Source organism: Lithobates pipiens, unplaced genomic scaffold, assembly GCF_037356315.1.
Source record: "Lithobates pipiens isolate NorthernLeopardFrog02 unplaced genomic scaffold, aLitPip1_a1.2 Scaffold_23, whole genome shotgun sequence".
NCBI classification, from domain to species: Eukaryota; Metazoa; Chordata; class Amphibia; order Anura; family Ranidae; genus Lithobates; species Lithobates pipiens.
This window is the reverse complement of record NW_027507785.1, coordinates 335,639,663-335,663,437: the sequence shown is the minus strand read 5'-3', so window position 1 is coordinate 335,663,437 and position 23,775 is coordinate 335,639,663. Positions and strand designations below refer to the sequence as shown.

Sequence of the window (23,775 nt, the reverse complement as noted above, 5' to 3'; positions counted from 1 at the left end):
ACAGTGAACTTTATTAACCCCTCTGTGCCCAGTCTGACAGTGAACTTTATTAACCCCTCGGTGCCCAGTCTGGGTGTAAGCCGGATTAACCCCTCTGTGCCCAGTCTGGGTCTGAGCCGGATTAACCCCTCTGTGCCCAGTCTGACAGTGAACTTTATTAACCCGTCTGTGCCCAGTCTGACAGTGAACTTTATTAACCCCTCGGTGCCCAGTCTGGGTGTAAGCCGGATTAACTCCTCTGTGCCCAGTCTGGGTCTGAGCCGGATTAACCCCTCTGTGCCCAGTCTGACAGTGAACTTTATTGACCCCTCTGTGCCCAGTCTGGGTGTAAGCCGGATTAACCCCTCTGTGCCCAGCCTGGGTCTGAGCCAGATTAACTCCTCTGTGCCCAGCCTGGGTCTGAGCCGGATTAACCCCTCTGTGCCCAGTCTGGGTCTGAGCCGGATTAACCCCTCTGTGCCCAGTCTGGGTGTAAACCGGATTAACCCCTCTGTGCCCAGCCTGGGTCTGAGCCAGATTAACTCCTCTGTGCCCAGCCTGGGTCTGAGCCGGATTAACCCCTCTGTGCCCAGTCTGGGTCTGAGCCAGATTAACCCCTCTGTGCCCAGTCTGACAGTGAACTTTATTAACCCCTCTGTACCCAGTCTGGAACTGAGCCGTATTAACCCCTCTGTGCCCAGTCTGGATGTGAGCCGGATTAACCCCTCTGTGCCCAGTCTGACAGTGAACTTTATTGACCCCTCTGTGCCCAGTCTGGGTGTAAACCGGATTAACTCCTCTGTGCCCAGCCTGGGTCTGAGCCGGATTAACTCCTTTGTGCCCAGCCTGGGTCTGAGCCGGATTAACCCCTCTGTGCCCAGCCTGGGTCTGAGCCGGATTAACTCCTCTGTGCCCAGCCTGGGTCTGAGCCAGATTAACCCCTCTGTGCCCAGCCTGGGTCTGAGCCAGATTAAACCCTCTGTGCCCAGCCTGGGTCTGAGCCGGATTAACCCCTCTGTGCCCAGTCTGACAGTGAACTTTATTAACCCCTCTGTGCCCAGTCTGGAACTGAGCCGGATTAACCCCTCTGTGCCCAGTCTGGGTGTAAGCCGGATTAACCCCTCTGTGCCCAGCCTGGGTCTGAGCCGGATTAACCCCTCTGTGCCCAGTCTGACAGTGAACTTTATTAACCCCTCTGTGCCCAGTCTGGAACTGAGCCGGATTAACCCCTCTGTGCCCAGTCTGGGTGTAAGCCGGATTAACCCCTCTGTGCCCAGCCTGGGTCTGAGCCGGATTAACCCCTCTGTGCCCAGTCTGACAGTGAACTTTATTGACCCCTCTGTGCCCAGTCTGGGTGTAAACCGGATTAACTCCTCTGTGCCCAGCCTGGGTCTGAGCCGGATTAACTCCTCTGTGCCCAGCCTGGGTCTGAGCCGGATTAACCCCTCTGTGCCCAGCCTGGGTCTGACCCGGATTAACTCCTCTGTGCCCAGCCTGGGTCTGAGCCAGATTAACCCCTCTGTGCCCAGCCTGGGTCTGAGCCGGATTAACCCCTCTGTGCCCAGCCTGGGTCTGAGCCAGATTAACCCCTCTGTGCCCAGTCTGACAGTGAACTTTATTAACCCCTCTGTGCCCAGTCTGGAACTGAGCCGGATTAACCCCTCTGTGCCCAGTCTGGGTGTGAGCCGGATTAACCCCTCTGTGCCCAGTCTGGGTCTGAGCCGGATTAACCCCTCTGTGCCCAGTCTGACAGTGAACTTTATTAACCCCTCTGTGCCCAGTCTGACAGTGAACTTTATTAACCCCTCGGTGCCCAGTCTGGGTGTAAGCCGGATTAACCCCTCTGTGCCCAGTCTGACAGTGAACTTTATTGACCCCTCTGTGCCCAGTCTGGGTCTGAGCCGGATTAACCCCTCTGTGCCCAGTCTGACAGTGAACTTTATTGACCCCTCTGTGCCCAGTCTGGGTGTAAGCCGGATTAACCCCTCTGTGCCCAGCCTGGGTCTGAGCCAGATTAACTCCTCTGTGCCCAGTCTGGGTCTGAGCCGGATTAACCCCTCTGTGCCCAGTCTGGGTCTGAGCCGGATTAACCCCTCTGTGCCCAGTCTGGGTGTAAACCGGATTAACCCCTCTGTGCCCAGCCTGGGTCTGAGCCAGATTAACTCCTCTGTGCCCAGTCTGGGTCTGAGCCGGATTAACCCCTCTGTGCCCAGTCTGGGTGTAAACCGGATTAACCCCTCTGTGCCCAGCCTGGGTCTGAGCCGGATTAACCCCTCTGTGCCCAGCCTGGGTGTGAGCCAGATTAACCCCTCTGTGCCCAGCCTGGGTCTGAGCCGGATTACCCCTCTGTGCCCAGTCTGGGTCTGAGCCAGATTAACCCCTCTGTGCCCAGTCTGACAGTGAACTTTATTAACCCCTCTGTGCCCAGTCTGGAACTGAGCCGGATTAACCCCTCTGTGCCCAGTCTGGATGTGAGCCGGATTAACCCCTCTGTGCCCAGTCTGACAGTGAACTTTATTAACCCCTCTGTGCCCAGTCTGGGTCTGAGCCAGATTAACCCCTCTGTGCCCAGTCTGACAGTGAACTTTATTAACCCCTCTGTGCCCAGTCTGGAACTGAGCCGGTTTAACTCCTCTGTGCCCAGCCTGGGTCTGAGCCAGATTAACCCCTCTGTGCCCAGCCTGGGTCTGAGCCAGATTAACCCCTCTGTGCCCAGCCTGGGTCGGAGCCGGATTAACCCATATGTGCCCAGTCTGACAGAGAACTTTATTAACCCCTCTGTGCCCAGTGTGGCGGTGGGCCGGTTTAGCTCCCTTGTCATCGGATATCTGAGCACTCGGTGACCCTCGTCATCCTCATCCTCATCTGCACAGATCTTGTCTGCAGCCCGCGTCCTTCCTCCCGGAGAGGGAACACGATGGTCAGCATGTTGGATTGGTTGGTAGTTCCCCATATGTGGCGCCTGCTGGTTTCAGATGATGAAATCTGTCCAATCATTGCCCTGACTCAGATCTGTACGGTTGGATGTCATTTATGTCCCCCCCCTCCCCCATCATCCATTAACCCCGAACATTAGAGGTAACGTTTAATCTGCTTTTATTTTGCCTTCCAGATTCCTTCCTCGCCCCTCATCAACACGATCATGACATTTTAACCCCTTGCCTACCGGGCAGCCTAAAAAAAAAGACGAAACATTATGAAAACAGAGTTTTTGTTAGAAAATTTTGCCAAAAGTAATTTTCTCCTTCATTGATAGGCGGCACTAATAGGTGGCACTGATAGGTGGCACTGATGTGCAGATAGGCGGCACTGATGTGCATTGATAGGTGGCACTGATAGGCCACACTGATGGGCACTAATAGGTGGCACTGGTGGGCAGTGATAGGCCACACTGATGGGCACTAATAGGTGGCACTGGTGGGCAGTGATAGGCCACACTGATGGGCACTGATAGGTGGCACTGATGGGCACTAAGTGGCACTGATGTGCACTGATAGGCAGCATTAATGGGCACTGATAGGCCACACTGATGTGCACTGGTGAGGAGGCACTAATGGGCACTGATTGGCAGCACTGATGGGTGACACTGTTGGGACTGCACTGATAATCCGTGTTGATGTCCCTTTACCACAAGCCACTCATCGGCTCTCCTCTCCCCTCCTCAGCACTGAGGAAAGAAAAGCCAATAAGTTTTGTTTACATCCGTGATCAGCTGTCATTGGACACAGCTGATCACGTGGTAAAGGGCCGCTGTGATTGGCCCTTTACCCCGATCTGTCATCAGCCGAGTGCAAAGGACTCAGTGATCACAGAGCACCCCGCCCACAAGCCCAGCGCGATCATGGGAGAAAAACTATGTACACCCTCCCAGCAAATTAGCCGTCTTTTGGCTGTAATGTGGGCGGAAAGCAAATAAAAGAAACGTTTTCATTTTACACCTGAATTTAGATCCATCGCTTCCATCACTCTGCGTCTCTGCGCTTCTCTATGCAATGCAGGCAGATCATGGCTGGTGGGAGGGGCCGGCAGGGGGCAGATCATGGCTGGTGGGAGGGGCTGGCAGGGGGCTGTACATAGCGTCCCGAAATTATCCCCACCCCCTGACCTCGGTACTCCTTCCAAGAGCCCTGGTGCCAAGAGTGGGCGGGCTCTTGGGAAGAGTCATCCAAATATGAAAATGCCTTGACGGGTGGGTGTCAGTCCTCCGGTTCTTAGGCAGGCTGGATTTTCCTGCAGATCATCCATATGTGATGCTGAATCTCCAAACATCTGACATCCAATGAATGAAAGGGGCGGAGCCAGGGACAGTCAGACTGGGGAGGAAAGAGCTAGATGATGCTGGACATCCTCCAGCCAGGAAATGGGGAGGGGCTCTGTATGACTTGCTGCAGCTACTAATGCACATTGTGAGAAGATCACAGTGTGCTGTGTTATCAGAGGAAGTAGTTTTAGTACAAGAGAGGAACCGCTACACCTGTGCAAGACTGAATGGGGAGGAGCCGGGACACCTGTGCAAGACTGAATGGGGAGGAGCCGGGACACCTGTGCAAGACTGAATGGGGAGGAGCCGGGACACCTGTGCAAGACTGAATGGGGAGGAGCCGGGACACCTGTGCAAGACTGAATGGGGAGGAGCCGGGACACCTGTGCAAGACTGAATGGGGAGGAGCCGGGACACCTGTGCAAGACTGAATGGGGAGGAGCCGGGACACCTGTGCAAGACTAAAGGGGGAGGAGCTGGGACACCTGTGCAAGACTGAATGGGGAGGAGCCGGGACACCTGTGCAAGACTGAATGGGGAGGAGCCGGGACACCTGTGCAAGACTGAATGGGGAGGAGCCGGGACACCTGTGCAAGACTGAATGGGGAGGAGCCGGGACACCTGTGCAAGACTGAATGGGGAGGAGCCGGGACACCTGTGCAAGACTGAATGGGGAGGAGCCGGGACACCTGTGCAAGACTGAATGGGGAGGAGCCGGGACACCTGTGCAAGACTGAAGGGGAGGAGCCTGTACACCTGTGCAAGGCTGAAGGGGGAGGTGTCGGGACAAAGGAAAAGGTCTGGTGTCCCCAGTGACACACTTCTATCCATGTAATATATAACAAACAACAAAGGATTCGCCCTGGGACTTTAAATGAAGTGGGTACTGTTTCCGCCAGTAAACATAACAGTAGTAAATATAATATATGGTTTATTCAAGTACAATTGTTTACATGGATAAATAACATCAACGGTTGCCAATATAAAATATATAAACAAGGAGTATTGGTACATAAATGTAGAAGTAGTACATGGTACACGGGCATCATACTACCCGACTAGTTTCGTGAGATCCAGCTCGCTCTTCAGGGGTGGATGTGTGTAACAATGTACCTAGGATGAACAAAAATATATATGTTTGGCAATATAGCACAGTATTACTTATAACAGCGCAGGGTAGGAGGGGTTGTAGGCCCCCCCATACTTACCACTGAGCTTGGCCATGGCTCCAGGTGTGCGGCCTCGAGACGGCAGCAGCGTATGCCTCCCCTGGGAGCTGAGGGGGCAGGATCAAATGGGACCCCATCCAGGGCCAAACGGAGAGCAGGCATGGCAAAGGTGTAGTGATGTATCCCTAGGGTCCTCATTGGTCGATAAAACGTATAGGCTGTGAACATAAGTATGTTTGTCAGGCATCTGAAGTAGTAAAATCAATAGATATTGGTATAAAGATATGTATGCATGTATGAAAGGCCTGAGCCAAAAGTTGTAGGGCCATGAAGATGGTTAGAAGCCTAGGACAACAGAGGGGCACTACCAGGTGACAAAGAGAGGGGGGGAAAGAGGTGAACTACAATTGTGTGGGTAGTGATGTATCCCTAGGAACCTCATTAGTCCATAAAGCGTATAAGCTATAAACAAATATGTTTATCAGGCATCTAAAGTAGTAAAGTAAGATCAATGAGTATAGGCATAAAGATATGTATAGCCAAGTAAAGCCTGAATCAAGAGGTCTCAGTGGTAAGTATGGGGGGCCTACAACCCCTCCTACCCTGCGCTGTTATAACTAATACTGTGCTATATTGCCAAACATATATATTTTTGTTCATCCTAGGTACATTGTTACACACATCCACCCCTGAAGAGCGAGCTGGATCTCACGAAACTAGTCGGGTAGTATGATGCCCGTGTACCATGTACTACTTCTACATTTATGTACCAATACTCCTTGTTTATATATTTTATATTGGCAACCGCTGATGTTATTTATCCATGTAAACAATTGTACTTGAATAAACCATATATTATATTTACTACTGTTATGTTTACTGGCGGAAACAGTACCCACTTCATTTAAAGTCCCAGGGCGAATCCTTTGTTGTTTGTTATAAGGGGGAGGTGCCGGGACACCTGTGCAAGACTGAAGGGGAGGAGCTGGGACACCTGTGCAAGACTGAAGGGGGAGGAGCTGGGACACCTGTGTAAGACTGAAGGGGAGGACACAGGACACCTGTGCAAGACTAAAGGGGGAGGAGCTGGGACACCTGTGTAAGACTGAAGGGGGAGGAGCTGGGACACCTGTGTAAGACTGAAGGGGAGGACACAGGACACCTGTGCAAGACTAAAGGGGGAGGAGCCGCTACACCTGTGTAAGACTGAAGGGGGAGGAGCTGGGACACCTCTGCAAGACTGAAGGGGGAGGAGCTGGGACACCTGTGTAAGACTGAAGGGGAGGACACAGGACACCTGTGCAAGACTAAAGGGGGAGGAGCTGGGACACCTGTGTAAGACTGAAGGGGGAGGAGCCGGGACACCTGTGTAAGACTGAAGGGGGAGGAGCTGGGACATCTGTGCAAGACTGAAGGGGAGGAGCTGGTACACCTGTGTAAGACTGAAGGGGGAGGAGCCGGGACACCTGTGTAAGACTGAAGGGGAGGAGCCGGGACACCTGTGTAAGACTGAAGGCCAGAGGTCAGATTTACATATTTGGGATGATAACACAATTTATTATATTATATATTTCTTTCCTTTGCTGCACACAGCAGTGAGAGCCCCAATACTTGATGTAATATGCATTAAACTACACCGGAGAAGTATTGGGCCTCTCGCAGTGGGAGCCCCAATACTTCTCCGGTGTAGTTTAAAGCCGAGGTCCACCCTAAAATGGACCTTCCGCTCATCGGATTCCTCCCCCCCTCCGGCGCCACAATTGGCACCTTTCAGGGGGGAGGGGGGTGCAGTTACCTGGATAATCCAGGTAACTGCACCCACTTCCGGGCTAGCTCTCTGTGGAAAGGGGCGTACATTACGCCCCTTTCCGCAAGTGCCCGCCCCCTTCCGCAAGTGCCCCGCTGCCTGCTGGGAAACACACAGATCCCAGAGGCAGCGGGGACCGTCCTCATTGCGCAGCACGGCTCGCGCATGCGCAGTAGGGAACCGGGAAATGAAGCCGAAAGGCTCCATTTCCTGATTCCCATATCCAAGATGGCGGCGGCAGCACTCGAGTGTCGATCTAGAGATCGGCTTCGGGTGCCGACATCGCGGGCGCGCTGGACAGGTAAGTGTCACTATTTTAAAAGTCAGCAGCTGCAGTATTTGTAGCTGCTGACTTAAAAAAAAAAAAAAAAAAATGCGGAGTCCCGGCGGACTCCCACTTTAATGTTTGGCCCATAGAGGGCGCTGCATATTACATCAATCTGACATCTGAAAGCAATTAGTAAACCAACAGGTGGCGCTGTGCGCCTTCTTTCTTATTATCACAGGTGAATAAAGTAACAATATAAGTGACAGATTGTGTTTTATACCCATCCCAACCTTTCCCATTAATTATGTTAATTAACTTTGGAAAAGGCATGTATCACCCCCCCCCCCATGTATTTCATGTCCCCCCCGCATGTATTTCATGTCACCCCCCCCGCATGAGTATCTTGTCCCCCACCCCCGCATGTATTTCACGTCCCCCCCATGGGTATCATGTCCCCCCCATGTATTTCATGTCCCCCCCACCCCCAGCAGGTGTACTGGGAAGGTGAGAGGAATCTCCCCCTTGGACACTGATCACCAGAACTGGTGTCCCCGTTGGAAGATTTCTGTTTCAGTGACAACTCCAGATTTTGGATTTTCTCTCATTTTCGCACCCGGTAACAATGCTCATTAGGACCTCTAGAGAGGATGAACTACAGAACCCCTCCCCCTTCCTCCAATCTCCATAACATAAAGGAGGTGTTCTGTAGTCCACAGCATGGAATTAGACAGAACTGAGAACACTGCGTGAGATCTTAGTGCAGCAGGGGCCGTATTGTCAGATCAGTACAGGAGATGAGGAGCTCCCTGGATTTCTGGCAGATCAGCGGCAATGTTTCTGTACTTGTAATCTATTTAAAGGGACAAAACATGGGGATGCGCCTGCACTGCGGAGATGTACTGACTGTATACTGTGTGTCTATTTATATATATATATATATATATATATATATTTCTTTTTTTTTTCTCTCCCAGACATACACTTTGAAGTGCATATTCTCTAAATCCATGGGTCATGTGACTTCTGTAATCTCTGTGAGTTTTGTGTATTTCTCCAGATCTGTGCCGTCATCCCGCGTGAGACTTCTTGTAATAAAGACCGCCCACTGCTTCCCTCTCTCCTTGTCCAGGGTGACCGGTCTTGTCTCCGCCCCCTCCTGTAGTGGGGGGAGCCTGCTGGGCCCCTCCCACAGCTCTGCTTTCTCTCCTTGTGCAGGGTGACTGGTCTTGTCTCCGCCCCTCCTATAGTTTTCTGTAGTGGGTGGAGCCTGCTGGGCTCCTCCCACAGCTCTCTCCTTTTGCAGGGGGCCTGGTCTTGTCTCCACCCCCTCCTGTAATTTTGTATAGAGGGAGGCACTTACTAAGCCATCACCCCTTCTTCTCCCATGTCACAGTTACTTTTTCCAGCAGGAAATCGGGGGGGGGGGGGAAGTTCCGGCACCTCCAGCACTGTGAATCTATGTAAGGGCAAGGGGTGCTGGGTTGTGCTGCAGAGTCTATTGATGCTGGCTGCTGGGGCTCTATTTTTAATACAGGGGATCTTTTTTGCAGCATGGATCTATTGTTACTGGTGGGGGGTCTATTGTTGCTGGCTTCAGGGAGATCTGATGTTGCTGCTGGGTGTCTATTGGTGCAGAGAGGGGTATATTTTGTTGTAGGTGGTCCATTGTTGCTGGGGGGATCTATAGTATCTGGGGTTTCTATCAAAGCTGGCTGCGGGGATATTTGTTGCTGCTGAGGGTGTATTGGTGCTAAGGGGGGTATATTTTTTGTAGGTGGTCCATTGTTGCTGGGGGAACTATAGTATCCGGGGGTTCTATTAATGCTGGCTGCAGGGAGATCTGTTGTTTCTGCTGGAGGTCTATTGTTGCTGGGGGTGTATTTTGTCACAGGTGGTCCATTGTTACGGGGGGGGGAGGGGAATCTATTGTTGCTGATTGCAGGGGATCTATTTTACTGCTTTTCTTGTTATCATTAACAAATTCCATATAATTGACTTCCTACTTACTACCACAAATGATCCTTGGTTGTGTATTCTCTAAAAAGGGGGGGGGGGGGGTTATGGGAGGTGTGTAAGGGGTGGAACAAAGGAGCAGTGTTTGGAGGTGAGTAGGGGGCGGAGAAAAAGAACGGTGCTTGGAGGTGGGTAGGGGGTAGAACCAAGGAACAGTGCTCCGAGGTAGGTAAGGGATGGAGACAAGGAACAGTGCTCCGAGGTAGGTAAGGGATGGAGACAAGGAACAGTGCTCCGAGGTAGGTAAGGGATGGAGACAAGGGACAGTGCTCTGAGGTGGGTAAGGGGTGGAGACAAAAAACGATGCTCACAGGTGGGTAGCGAGTGGAGACAAAGAACGGTGTTCGGAGGTGGGTAAGGGGTGGAACCAAGGGACAGTGCTCTGAGGTGGGTAGGGGGTGGAGACAAAGAATGGTGCTCAGAGATGGGTAGGGGGTGGAGACAAAGTACGGCGCTCAGAGGTGGGTAAGGGGTGGAGACAAAGTACGGTGCTCGGAGGTGGGTAAGGGGTGGAGACAAAGAACGGTGCTCGGAGGTTGGTAAGGGGTGGAGACAAAGAACGATGCTCAGAGGTGGGTAATGGGTGGAGACGAGGGACAGTGCTCGGAGGTGGGTAGGGGGGTGGAGACAAAGAACGGTGCTCGGAGGTTGGTAAGGGGTGGAGACAAAGAACGATGCTCAGAGGTGGGTAGGGGGTGGAGACAAAGGATGGTGCTCAGAGGTGGGTAAGGGGTGGAGACAAGGGACAGTGCTTGGAGATGGGTAGGGGGTGGAGACAAAGAACGGTGCTCAGAGGTGGGTAGGGGGTGGAGACAAGGGACAGTGCTCGGAGATGGGTAGGGAGTGGAGACAAAGAACGGTGCTCGGAGGTTGGTAAGGGGCGGAGACAAAGAACGGTGCTCAGAGGTTGGTAAGGGGCGGAGACAAGGAACGATGCTCAGAGGTTGGTAAGGGGCGGAAACAAGGAGTGACTTGGATAGGGGGAGCTCTCGCACCTATTCTCTGAGAAGGAAAGCGCTGCTTTTACGTGGTAATATCTACAATGGTATTTGGTGAACACAAAGTGGATTTATATCCTTTTTGACAACTAAGAAATATATGAAAGTTTTCCTGCCCGGAGTTCTGCTTTAAGGGCTCTGCGGCCAAAGGACTCGGACTCACGATGACGGTGCAAATGTTGGGCTCCGCCGTCTCCAGGGGCCGCATCAATAACACATAAGAGGAGGAGGAGGAGGAGGGCGAGATTGTGAAACCCAGGAGGAAATGAAATTCCAATTATCAGATGAGGATCTGGATGTGTCAGCCGGTCACAGTGATATTATTAATGCTATACGAGTTACCCCGCCCCTCCCCCTCCCGGGGATGGTAAATAAGACAAAACAGAGTCATTACAGATTGTCACCTCGGAGTGCGGGCCTCATTAATGTTATATGATGGTAATGTCAGGTGACGTGTGGCGTGTTGATACGCCCAGGGACAGAATTTCCAGCAAGCAATGGGGGCTCCGCATGGAAGAACGGAGCGCGGGACCATTTCGTCAGCCCCCCCTTGTGACAGCAATAAAGTTAAACGAAGGAAAAAAATAAAAAAGTGTTAAAAAAAAATTAAATTCGTGTATATCAACAGCAACAAGGCCACATATGGGGGCTTCTGAGCCCTGTGAGAGCAATAAAGTTTAAAAAAAAAAAAAAATGTAAAAAAAAAAAAGAATGGTATAAAACAAATAAAAACTATTTAAAACATTTTATAAATCACCCTATATAAAAAGTGCAGCACAGGGCGAGCACATGTATGTGAATATCCGCTGCGCCACACATTTGGGGTATTGTCACAAATCAGCATGAGATCGATAATTCTAGGACCGCAATTCACGGCAAACTCTAAAATGATAACCTGCAAAGGCTTAGAAAGTGTCACCTATGGAGATTTTTGGGTAACAACGTTTTTTTTTTTTCTGATTTCACGGCGGGTGACATGTTTGGTGATTATCTCCTCGACACAACCCAATCTTTTGTATTTTACCCCAAAAAATTGGCTATAGTGTTGTGTTTGTGTGCGCTACAATTCCTTTTTAGTGTATTTTTCCCTACACATATATTGTGCAACATAAAACAAAATTCAACTACCATCGTTTTATTCTCCGGGGTCTCTGCTTCTTACAGTATATGGTGGGATGGGGTGGGGTGGGGGGTGAGGGGTGTGTAAGAGTAATTTCTACAAAAAAATAGAAAAAATCTGCGCTTAGTAAAAAACAATAAAGAAATCAGCAGCTGAACACCATAACCAAGATACTAGGCACAAAAAAATATAAAAGAAAAAAAGTGCAGCGCTTAACCAATAAATATTACTGTGACCATTAATGAAGTGCAAAAAAAGAATGCCAAAAAAATAAAAAATAGTGAAAACGAATACACAAAAACTATTAAAGACGAATCAAAAAATATAAATTCAAGTGCCCCTGATGACGTCAGACCTTTGACGAAACGATCGTCGGGTAGCCACGCTCACACCCATTGTGCATATGCCATCGCAATACAAACTCTTTTTGAGTTTTGAGTTTTATTTTTGTTTATTTTTGCCAGCATTTCTGTTTGTTTTTAAACGGCACTTGTACATTTTTTTCTGTGACTCGGTGGAGTCGTGTTATGTGCGCTTGAGCATTCGGCTCTAATAAATTTTTGTTGAAACCATATCACACGATTTGGCGCATTTTTTTTTTTTATGGTGACACTTCGTTGGGAGGCCTGCTGAGAGCAGTCGTGCGAGACATCCGAAGGTTGCGAGACATCCGAACGATCGGGATAATCTCCGGCATCTGGGTATCTGGACGTCTATGGGACCTGAGATCGAATTTGCGCAGTTTGACCTCCCCCCAATAGGGGGGGTCGCTGGGGATCTGGTAAGCCTCCATCTAATAGTGGTGTTTAGAGGTGACGGGTCCACGTGGTCAAATACAATTTGATTGAACAATCAAGTTTCAATTATTACTATACACACACTGGACATTTTATATATATTTTTTGTATCAATTCCTATATGGACACTTGAATTTATATTTTACGTATTCATTTATATATGGAAACTTGAATTTATATTTTACGTATTCATTTATATATGAACACTTGAATTTATATTTTACTTATTCATTTATATATGGACACTTGAATTTATATTTTACGTATTCATTTATATATGGACACTTGAATTTATATTTTACGTATTCATTTATATATGGACACTTGGATTTATATTTTACGTATTCATTTATATATAGACACTTGAATTTATATTTTACGTATTCATTTATATATGGACACTTGAATTTATATTTTTTGATTCATCTTTAATAGTTTTTCTGTATTCGTTTTCACAATTTCTTTTTTTTTTTGGCATTTTTTTTTGCACTTCTTTAATGGTCACGGTAATATTTATTGCTTAAGCGCTGCACTTTTTTCTTTTATAAGAGTAATTTCTAGCAACAAATGTCTATTTTTACATGCCCCGCCCCCCGGTAGGAAAATGGTTAAAGGGGTTGTAAAGCTTTGTTTTTTTATTTTCTAAATAGGTTCCTTTAAGCTAGTGCATTGCTGGTTCACTTACCTTTTCCTTTGGTTTCCCTTCTAAATGTTTTTTTCCTTTGTCTGAATTTCTCACTTCCTGTTTCTCCTCAGTAAACTTCACACCATCATCCGAGTGATGTTTAGTCAGCCAGAATAGCTTACTGAGGAGGAACAGGAAGTGAGAAATTCAGACAAAGAAAACAAAGAAAAAAAACATTTAGAAGGGAAATGGAAGGAAAAGGTAAGTGAACCAACAATGCACTAGTTTAAAGGAACCTATTTAGAAAATGAAAAACGAACCTTTACAACCCCTTTAAGGCTTGACGTGTTTGGTGTTTATATACTCAGCACAACACCGTCTTATATATTATATGGAACAATTCGGTATTATGTTGTGTTTGTACTAAAAATTCATTGCTGTGTGTTATTAAATGAGGGGATGTTGTGACTCCAGACATCCAATCACATGCCAGCAACAATCCCGATTATTTCATTTTCCTTGCACATCGTTGGGCATTCTTTGCCAAGGGAATTTCCCTTTCCTGGCGCCAACGTGGCAGCATTGTGGTGGTGGTGGTGGTGGTACGCTGCCACGGATTGGCTCCAGGAAAGGAAAATTATGGTAAGTATTTGATACAATGTTCTGTTTTGTTTCACCTCATTCACTAAAACAAGTGAAAATTCAGTTTTTTGACTCCTTTAATAAATGGGGGTCCCTGCGTCCGGCTGCCAATCACAGATGTCAAAGTGCACGCCACGCGCCAATCTGCGACCTGAACTTTTCTGGCGCAGCATGGGCGGGGCCACAGAGTCGGATGCCCTGGGTGCACAATTTGTGAGGATTCGGGTGGAGTTGAGGGAATCGAGCAGCGCGCGCTAAGTGTGTGGCAGTGCAATACTTACCTCGCCCTCGGGCGCTGGCAACCACTGCTACGCCGCGCTTCATGCATCGAAGTGTTCCCGCAGCGATGCTTTCATCGATCGTATTATATCATCTCATTAAACTGAGCTGAGAGCCCTTAATTAAGGTCAATTACTCTACTGAAGAGCGTCTTCCCACAGAAATGACGTCTGTCTGTGGTGGAGACGTCACCCGCAGAGCATCGCTCTGCAGAAGGTCTGTGAGCGCCAACCAATGCCGGGCAATCCATCTGGAGTAGGGTTGCCACCTCATCCCTTTAAAACTGAACACATATTAATTACACGGGTTCTGCGGCTGATTAAGGTGCCTTATCTGCATCATATTATCCTCAGAACCCGTGTAATTCATACGTGTTCAGGTTTAAAGGGATGAGGTGGGAACTCTAATCTAGAATGGCACCGAAGAGGATGGGAATGGCACCGAAGAAGATGGGAATGGCACCAAAGAGGATGGGAATGGTTGTGGAAAAAGATGGAAATGACGTGGAAGGGGATTGGTATGGCACCGAGGAGGATGGGAATGGCACTGAAGAGGATGGAAATGGCACCGAGGAGGATGAGAATGGCACAGAGGAGGATGGGAATAGCGCTGAAGAGGATGGGAATGGTTGTGGAAAAAGATGGAAATGACGTGGAAGGGGATTGGTATGGCACCGAGGAGGATAGGAATGGCGCTGAATAGGATGGGAATGGCACCGAGGAGGATGGGAATGGCGCTGAAGAGGATGGCAATGGCACAGAGGAGGATGGCAATGGCACAGAGGAGGATGGGAATGGCACAGAGGAGGATGGGAATGGCACAGAGGAGGATGGGAATGGCACAGAGGAGGATGGGAATGGCGCTGAATAGGATGGGAATGGCACCGAGGAGGATGGGAATGGCGCTGAAGAGGATGGCAATGGCACAGAGGAGGATGGCAATGGCACAGAGGAGGATGGGAATGGCGCTGAAGAGGATGGGAATGGCACAGAGGAGAATGGGAATGGCACCAAGGAGGATGGGAATGGCGCTGAAGAGGATGGGAATGGCACAGAGGAGGATGGGAATGGCACAGAGGAGGATGGGAATGGCACAGAGGAGGATGGGAATGGCACAGAGGAGTATGACAGTGGGCGGTATGTACAGGAGAGGAGTGTGGAGGGTATGACCGTGGGCGGTATGTACAGGAGAGGAGTGTGGAGGGTATGACAGTGGGCGGTATGTACAGGAGAGGAGTGTGGGGGGTATGACAGTGGGCGGTATGTAGAGGAGAGGAGTGTGGGGGGTATGACAGTGGGCGGTATGTACAGGAGAGGAGTGTGGAGGGTATGACAGTGGGCGGTATGTACAGGAGAGGAGTGTGGAGGGTATGACAGTGGGCGGTATGTACAGGAGAGGAGTGTGGAGGGTATGACCGTGGGCGGTATGTACAGGAGAGGAGTGTGGGGGGTATGACAGTGGGCGGTATGTACAGGAGAGGAGTGTGGAGGGTATGACAGTGGGCGGTATGTACAGGAGAGGAGTGTGGAGGGTATGACAGTGGGCAGTATGTACAGGAGAGGAGTGTGGAGGGTATGACAGTGGGCGGTATGTACAGGAGAGGAGTGTGGGGGGTATGACAGTGGGCGGTATGTAGAGGAGAGGAGTGTGGAGGGTATGACAGTGGGCGGTATGTACAGGAGAGGAGTGTGGAGGGTATGACAGTGGGCGGTATGTACAGGAGAGGAATGTGGAGGGTATGACAGTGGGCAGTATGTACAGGAGAGGAGTGTGGAGGGTATGACAGTGGGCGGTATGTACAGGAGAGGAGAGTGGGGGGTATGACAGTGGGCGGTATGTAGAGGAGAGGAGTGTGGAGGGTATGACAGTGGGCGGTATGTACAGGAGAGGAATGTGGAGGGTATGACAGTGGGCAGTATGTACAGGAGAGGAGTGTGGAGGGTATGACAGTGGGCGGTATGTACAGGAGAGGAGAGTGGGGGGTATGACAGTGGGCGGTATGTAGAGGAGAGGAGTGTGGAGGGTATGACAGTGGGCGGTATGTACAGGAGAGGAATGTGGAGGGTATGACAGTGGGCAGTATGTACAGGAGAGGAGTGTGGAGGGTATGACAGTGGGCGGTATGTACAGGAGAGGAGAGTGGGGGGTATGACAGTGGGCGGTATGTAGAGGAGAGGAGTGTGGAGGGTATGACAGTGGGCGGTATGTACAGGAGAGGAGTGTGGAGGGTATGACAGTGGGCGGTATGTACAGGAGAGGAGTGTGGAGGGTATGACAGTGGGCAGTATGTACAGGAGAGGAGTGTGTAGGGTATGACAGTGGGCGGTATGTACAGGAGAGGAGAGTGGGGGGTATGACAGTGGGCGGTATGTACAGGAGAGGAGTGTGGAGGGTATGACAGTGGGCAGTGTGTACAGGAGAGGAGTGTGGACCCCAGCACAAATCTTCTCCCTCCCCTTCTCAATCCCCCCTCCCAGCACAAATCGTATCCTATCTAGCATCTAAACCCCCCCCCCCCCCAAATCCTCTTTCACCCTCCAAATTCCCCCTCTCAGCACAAGTTCCTCCCCATCCCAGCTTCCCTGGTGACAGGCAGCCTGCAGGGACATATCTCAGCTGCCATAGAGTGAGCAATGGCAGGGTCTGGGACCTGGGGCACCCCGCCGGACCTATGGCACTGTGCCGTGTGTGCTCGGCACTAGTGTGTCCCTACCAGGTGAGTTAGTGGAGCCAAATGCTGGAACTGGTTTCTATGCTGGGCTTTGTGCCCGAGCCCAGATCTGTGGAACGCCAGGATTTGGTTGACATCCCGAGACAGTCCCGCGGATTCTGGGTCGGTTTGGAGGCATGCAACCGTCCTCCTCCAAAACACACAAACCTTCCAAAAATATCCAGCGCCCATTGGCCAATCCAAAACTTCCTTTGTGCCAAATCAGCAGGGAAGGGTTGTGCGGCGCGGCCTGCATGCCTTTATGCTGATTTGAAATAAAGAAAACTTTAGATGGCACTTTGACCATGCTTTGCAGCAAAACCGCACATGCGTTATTGTCATGTTTTTGGCGTGTTGAGTTTTACGGCAACGCATGGAGTGTTTTTGATGCGTTTGCATTTTAACCACCCCACCCCCTTTTACATCACAAAGATCTTCCCACAGGCGCGTTGCACTTTTGATGTGTTTTTGATGCATTTTCCATTCATTTCAATAGGGAGGTGCGTTTTTGGTGCATTTGTTTTGTTTTAACCTGACCAAACATGCACCATAAATGCAGCAGGCGGGGTTCTTTTTAAAAGCAACTAAAGTGCAACTGACCAGTGTGAACATCTACATAGGATTCAAAGGGATGCATTTTTCTTCCACTTTTTTTTAACTGAAGAACTGAGCAGAAGCGCACCTGTGTGAAAGCAACCGATTGGTCGATGGGTGCGGGGTGTTTTTGGACACACATTGTTGTCACCCTGTTACAGGACAAGGAAAAATAGTGGATTTATTGGCAGGATCAACAGGTATAAAAGGTTGTTACTGGGGAAAATTTGTAGAGTACAGAATGTTGGAATTTTATGGATGCCAAATGAGAGCGCAAAACTGGATAAACGGGATAAATAGATACATTTATTGTACAAATATAAAAGAAGAAGGAAATACCAATATTTATTGTTTAAAAACCTTCACAGCTTATACAAAAGAAAGAATTTTGGCTATTCAGAGATACATTTGTATCATATATACATGCATTAGTATCTGGTCTACGCGTTTTGTGGTATCCCCCGCTTCTAGACCGTACATACTGTATCTGACAAAAGTAAGTACACCCCTCAGTGACATTTCTTCTCTCTTTTCATGTGACAACACTGAAGAAGTGACACTTGTCTACAATGTAAAGTAGTGAGTGTACAGCTTGTATAACAGTGTAAATTTCCTGTCCCCTCAAAATAACTCAACACACAGCCATTAATGTCTAAACCGCTGGCAACAAAAGTCAGTACACCCCCTAAGTGAAAATCTCCAGATTGGGCCCAATTAGCCATTTTCCCTCCCCCCCGGTGTCATGTGACTCGTTAGTGTTACAAGGTCTCAGGTGTGAATGGGGAGCAGGTGTGTTAAATTTGGTGTTATCACTCTCACTCTCTCATATTGGTTACTGGAAGCGCAACATGGCACCTCATGGCAAAGAACTCTCTGAGGATCTGCAGATAAGAATTGTTGCTCTACATAAAGATGGCCTAGGCTATAAGAAGATTGTCAAGACCCTGTAACTGAGCTGCAGCACGGTGGCCAAGACCATACAGCGGTATAACAGGACAGGTTCCCCTCAGAACAGGCCTCGTCAAGGCCCACCAAAGAAGTTGAGGTCACGTGCTCAGCGACAGAGAGCACCGCTGAGCAGAGGAACTGCTGGAGTTAACCAGCAGGTGATTGGTTGCTAGGTAGTCCTAGCAACCAACCATTAGCTTGTTAATGTGATAAATAACTCCAGCAGTTCCCGCCCCCTGTTCAGCTGTTGTCTCCCCCATTGGCTGCATGATTCAAGGTAGGAAGGGGGGGGGCTGTCTATGTAACATGCATGGGGTACAGGGTGCTGTGTGAAGGGGTCCAGAGGTGCAGGGTGCTGTATAATGTGAAGGGGTCCAGAGGTGTGGTGGCTGTGTAATGTAAAAGGGTCCAGGGGTGCAGGGTGATTTATAATGTGAAGGAATCCAGAGGTGCAGGGTGCGGTATGAAGGGCTCCAGAGGTGTAGGGTGCTGTGTGAAGGGGTACAGATGTTCAGGGTGCTGTGTGAAGGGGTACAGAGGTGCAGGGTGCTGTATAATGTGAAGGGATTCAGAGGTGCAGGGTGCTGTATAATGTGAAGGGATCCAGAGGTGCAGGGTGCTGTATAATGTGAAGGGGTCTAGAGGTGCAGGGTGCTGTGTAAAGGGGCCCAGAGGTGCAGTAGCTGTTTAATGTAAAGGGGTCCAGAGGTGCAGGGTGATTTATAATGTGAAGGGGTCCAAAGGTGCATGGTGCTGTGTGAAGGGGTCCAGAGGTGTGGTGGCTGTGTAATGTAAAAGGGTCCAGAGGTGCAGGGTGCTTTATAATGTGAAGGGATCCAGAGGTGCAGGGTGCTGTGTGAAGGGCTCCAGAGGTGTAGGGTGCTGTGTGAAGGGGTACAGATGTGCAGGGTGCTGTGTGAAGGGGTACAGAGGTGCAGGGTGCTGTATAATGTGAAGGGATTCAGAGGTGCAGGGTGCTGTATAATGTGAAGAGATTCAGAGGTGCAGGGTGCTGTATAATGTGAAGGGATTCAGAGGTGCAGGGTGCCGTATAATGTGAAGGGGTCTAGAGGTGCAGGGTGCTGTGTGAAGGGGCCCAGAGGTGCAGGGTGCTGTATAATGTAAAGGGGTCCAGAGGTGCAGGGTGATTTATAATGTGAAGGGGTCCAAAGGTGCATGGTGCTGTGTGAAGGGGTCCAGAGGTGTGGTGGCTGTGTAATGTAAAAGGGTCCAGAGGTGCAGGGTGCTTTATAATGTGAAGGGATCCAGAGGTGCAGGGTGCTGAGTGAAGGGGTCCAGCGGTGCAGGGTGCTGTGTGAAGGGGTCCAGAGGTGTAGGGTGCTGTATAATGTGAAGGGGTCCAGAGTTGCAGGGTGCTATATAATGTGAAGGGGTCCAGAGGTGTAGGGTGCTGTATAATGTGAAGGGGTCCAGAGGTGCAGGGTGCTGTGTAACTCTCGGGGTGCATCTCAGCTGCCAGAGTGGAAGTGGAGGGTCCTGTGAATGTGTGTCAGGCTTTGCTTCAATGCATTTCACACTAAAGCGCACATCATCAGGTGACTTCCGCTCTGGCAGCTGAGATGCACGAGATGTTACACAGCGGTGATGGTTCGGTTTCTGCTTCACCCTGAGCTTTATCTTACGCCTGTTGTACTACACACTGGACTATGTAAGTGCTAAACCTAAAGTGGTTGTACACCCACTTTTACCGAGGCCGAATCAAGGAAGGGTTCGGCCTCGGGTGCCGACATGGCGGGCGCCCTGGACAGGTAAGTGTCCTTATTTTAAAAAGTCAGCAGCTGCAGGATTTGTAGCTGGTGACTTTTTAAAAAAATACATAGGCCGCGTACACACGCGCGGACTGTTTGCCCAACCTTGTTCGTCAAACAGTTTCGGCAAACAGTCCGCTCAAAATTTGCATGAGCGGACTTGCCCACACACGAGCGGACTGTTTCAACGAACTGTTTGCCAAACAGTCCGCTCAACTTTTGAAATGAACGGACTCGCCCACGTAAGGCGGAGGCAAATCCGCCCATTTCGAGCGCGTGTACAGGTAGGCGGGGCCCGCGAAGGAGACGTCGCGGGCTCCGCCGCCTGGAATGGGCTTAAAGGGGAACCCCAACGCCGAAAAAAATCGGCGTGGGGGTTCCCCCAAAGTCCACACCAGACCCTTGTCCGAGCACGCTACCCGGCCGGCCAGGAAAGGGGGGCGAGCGAGCGCGCCCCCCCTCCTGAGCCGTACCAGGCCGCGTGCCCTCAACATGGGGGGGTGCCTTGGGGAAGGGGGGGCCGCGCGGCCCCCCCACCCCAAAGCACCTTGTCCCCATGTTGATGAGGACAAGGGCCTCTTCCCGACAACCCTGGCCGTTGGTTGTCGGGGTCTGCGGGCGGGGGGCTTATCGGAATCCGGGAGCCCCCTTTAAGAAGGGGGCCCCCGGATACCGGCCCCCCACCCTATGTGAATGAGTATGGGGTACAATGTACCCCTACCCATTCACCTGTGAAATAAAGTACAAAAAAAAACACAACACAGGGGAAAAAATATTTTATTGCACAGCTCCGGGGGTCTTCCGTCTTCGGGGGTCTTCTCGCCGGACTCCTCCGCTATGTGTGTGTAGCTCTTTTACTAGCGGAGGAGTCCGGCTTTCTTCCTCCCCGCCGCCGGCCTCTTCTCCCGACTTCGGGGGTCTTGTCCCCCTCTTCGGTTCTTCTGCCGGGCCACCGCGCCTTCTTGTAGCTCTTTTACAGGCGGTGGCCCGGTCTTCTGTCGCCGCTGTCGCTGTCGCCGCCTTCCGTTCTTGTTCTTCTTCTTGTTCTTCTTCTTCTTCTCCAGGCGATGTTGACACGTCGCTCCCTCCGGCCGGAATGCCAGGGACACGCTCCGCTGCCACTTATATAGTGACAATGGGGCGGTGTCACATGGTATATGTCACATGGGTTGGTCACATGGTGACCCCGCCCCCTTACGATGTCATAGTCCCCATGTGACATCAACCCATGTGACCAACCCATGTGACATATACCATGTGACCCCGCCCCATTGTCACTATATAAGTGACCGCACAGCGCGGCTCTGGCATTCCGGCCGGAGGGAGCGACGTGTCAACATCGCCTGGAGAAGAAGAAGAAGAACAAGAAGAAGAACAAGAACGGAAGGCGGCGACAGCGACAGCGGCGACAGAAGACCGGGCCACCGCCTGTAAAAGAGCTACAAGAAGGCGCGGTGGCCCGGCAGAAGAACCGAAGAGGGGGACAAGACCCCCGAAGTCGGGAGAAGAGGCCGGCGGCGGGGAGGAAGAAAGCCGGACTCCTCCGCTAGTAAAAGAGCTACACACACATAGCGGAGGAGTCCGGCGAGAAGACCCCCGAAGACGGAAGACCCCCGGAGCTGTGCAATAAAATATTTTTTCCCCTGTGTTGTGTTTTTTTTTTGTACTTTATTTCACAGGTGAATGGGTAGGGGTACATTGTACCCCATACTCATTCACATAGGGTGGGGGGCCGGTATCCGGGGCCCCCTTCTTAAAGGGGGCTCCCGGATTCCGATAAGCCCCCCGCCCGCAGACCCCGACAACCAACGGCCAGGGTTGTCGGGAAGAGGCCCTTGTCCTCATCAACATGGGGACAAGGTGCTTTGGGGTGGGGGGGCCGCGCGGCCCCCCCTTCCCCAAGGCACCCCCCCATGTTGAGGGCACGCGGCCTGGTACGGCTCAGGAGGGGGGGCGCGCTCGCTCGCCCCCCTTTCCTGGCCGGCCGGGTAGCGTGCTCGGACAAGGGTCTGGTGTGGACTTTGGGGGAACCCCCACGCCGATTTTTTTCGGCGTTGGGGTTCCCCTTTAAGCCCATTCCAGGCTGCGGAGCCCGCGACGTCTCCTTCGCGGGCCCCGCCTACCTGTACACGCGCTCGAAATGGGCGGACTTTCCGAGCGGGAACAGTCCGCTCATTTCGAAAGTACAGCGGACAGGCCCACACACGGGCGGACTGTTCGCTCAAACACAGTTTCAGCGGACAGTTTTTCGGAATTTCCGAAAGACTTTGTCCGTCCAACTGTCCGCTGAAACTGTCCGCTGAAAGCCCACACACGAGCGGACTGTCCGCCCAAACACTGTTCAGCGGACAAGGTTGGGCGAACAGTCCGCCCGTGTGTACGCGGCCATACATTCGGCGGCCCTCCTCTTTAAAAGGATTAAAAAGCAATATTCCGTTATTCTTGTTTTCTGTGACTCTTTATGGCGGAGCCAATTTTACCGAATCTTATGATGAGAGTTGGATATATACAATAGAGAACACATTCGATTGAAGACAACTACGTTCAGATATCCTCACATATCGGATTGGGATTTGGTTTCTCCCTCATACAGATGATTGATTGGGCTAAATCATTGAAACAAGGAGTTTCCTATACTACATGCTCAATGGTCACTATCTGGTGAGTGTATTAGATTATCACTTCGGGTGAAGCTCCGCTGTATTTGAGAATTTGGAGCACGTTGCACTTTAGGAGCGCGGTGTTGGAATATTGACCGCAGCGTTTTGTTGTGGACTTTTAATTCGTATTAATTCATTGTGCAGATTAATTATTGCATAACACTGCATATGAATTTTTTTAATTATTAATTATATATGTCTATTTGCACCCTTCACAATTATTATTTTATAAGTTATTAGTTATTACTAATTTTAGGTGCAGCAATAGAATATTTAGAGATGTGCATTAGGCGCCGCACCCCATCACTTTCCTTCCCTCAAGCTGTGGGAGGGGCCCAGCAGGCTTCACCCAATACAAACTACAGGAGGGGGGCGGAGACAAGACCAGTCCCCCTGCGTAAGGAGAGAGAGCAGCAGTGAGCGGTCTTTATTACCCAATACAGGCAGCCTGCAAAAAAACTACAAGAGGGGGGCGGAGACAAGACCTGCCTTCCTGCACAAGAAGAGTGAGCAGAGCTGTGGGAGGGACCCAATACAAACTTCAGGAGGGGCGGAGACAAGACCAGCCCCCATACACAAGGAGAGAGAGAGAGAGAGAGAGAGAGAGAGAGCAGAGCTGTGGGAGGGGCCCAGCAGGCTCCACCCAACTACAGAATATGACAACAGGGGCGGAGACAATACCAGTCCTGCACAAGGAGGGAGAGCAGAGCTGTGGGAGGGGCCAGCAGGCTCCACCCAACTACAGAAAAATTCATCAGGGGCCCAGAGAAGACCAGTCATCCTGCACAAGAAGAGTGAGCAGAGCTGTGGGAGGGACCCAATACAAACTACAGGAGGGGGGCGGAGACAAGACCAGTCCCCCTGCGTAAGGAGAAAGAGCAGCAGTGAGCGGTCTTTATTACCCAATACAGGTAGCCTGCAAAAAAACTACAAGTGGGGGTGGAGACAAGACCAGCCCTCCTGCACAAGGAGAATAAGAAGAGCTGTGGGAGGGACTTAATAAAAACTATAGGAGGGGCGGAGACAAGACCAGTGTCCCTGCACAAGGAAAGAGAGCAGAGCTGTGGGAGGGGCCCAGCAGGCTCCACCCAACTACAGAAAATGACAGGAGGGGGCGGAGACAAGACCAGTCCCCA

At 50.7% G+C, this 23,775-nt stretch overlaps 1 long non-coding RNA gene across 1 annotated transcript; it reads right to left on the bottom strand.

Annotated features, from left to right (window-relative positions):
* Positions 1-5,154: 5,154 nt before the first annotated feature.
* LOC143927064 (uncharacterized) lies at positions 5,155-5,624 on the bottom strand. The gene is made up of 2 exons (XR_013262239.1): positions 5,449-5,624; positions 5,155-5,353 (listed from the first exon to the last, which is right to left on the bottom strand). It is a non-coding gene; the product is annotated as an uncharacterized LOC143927064 (long non-coding RNA).
* Positions 5,625-23,775: the final 18,151 nt, after the last annotated feature.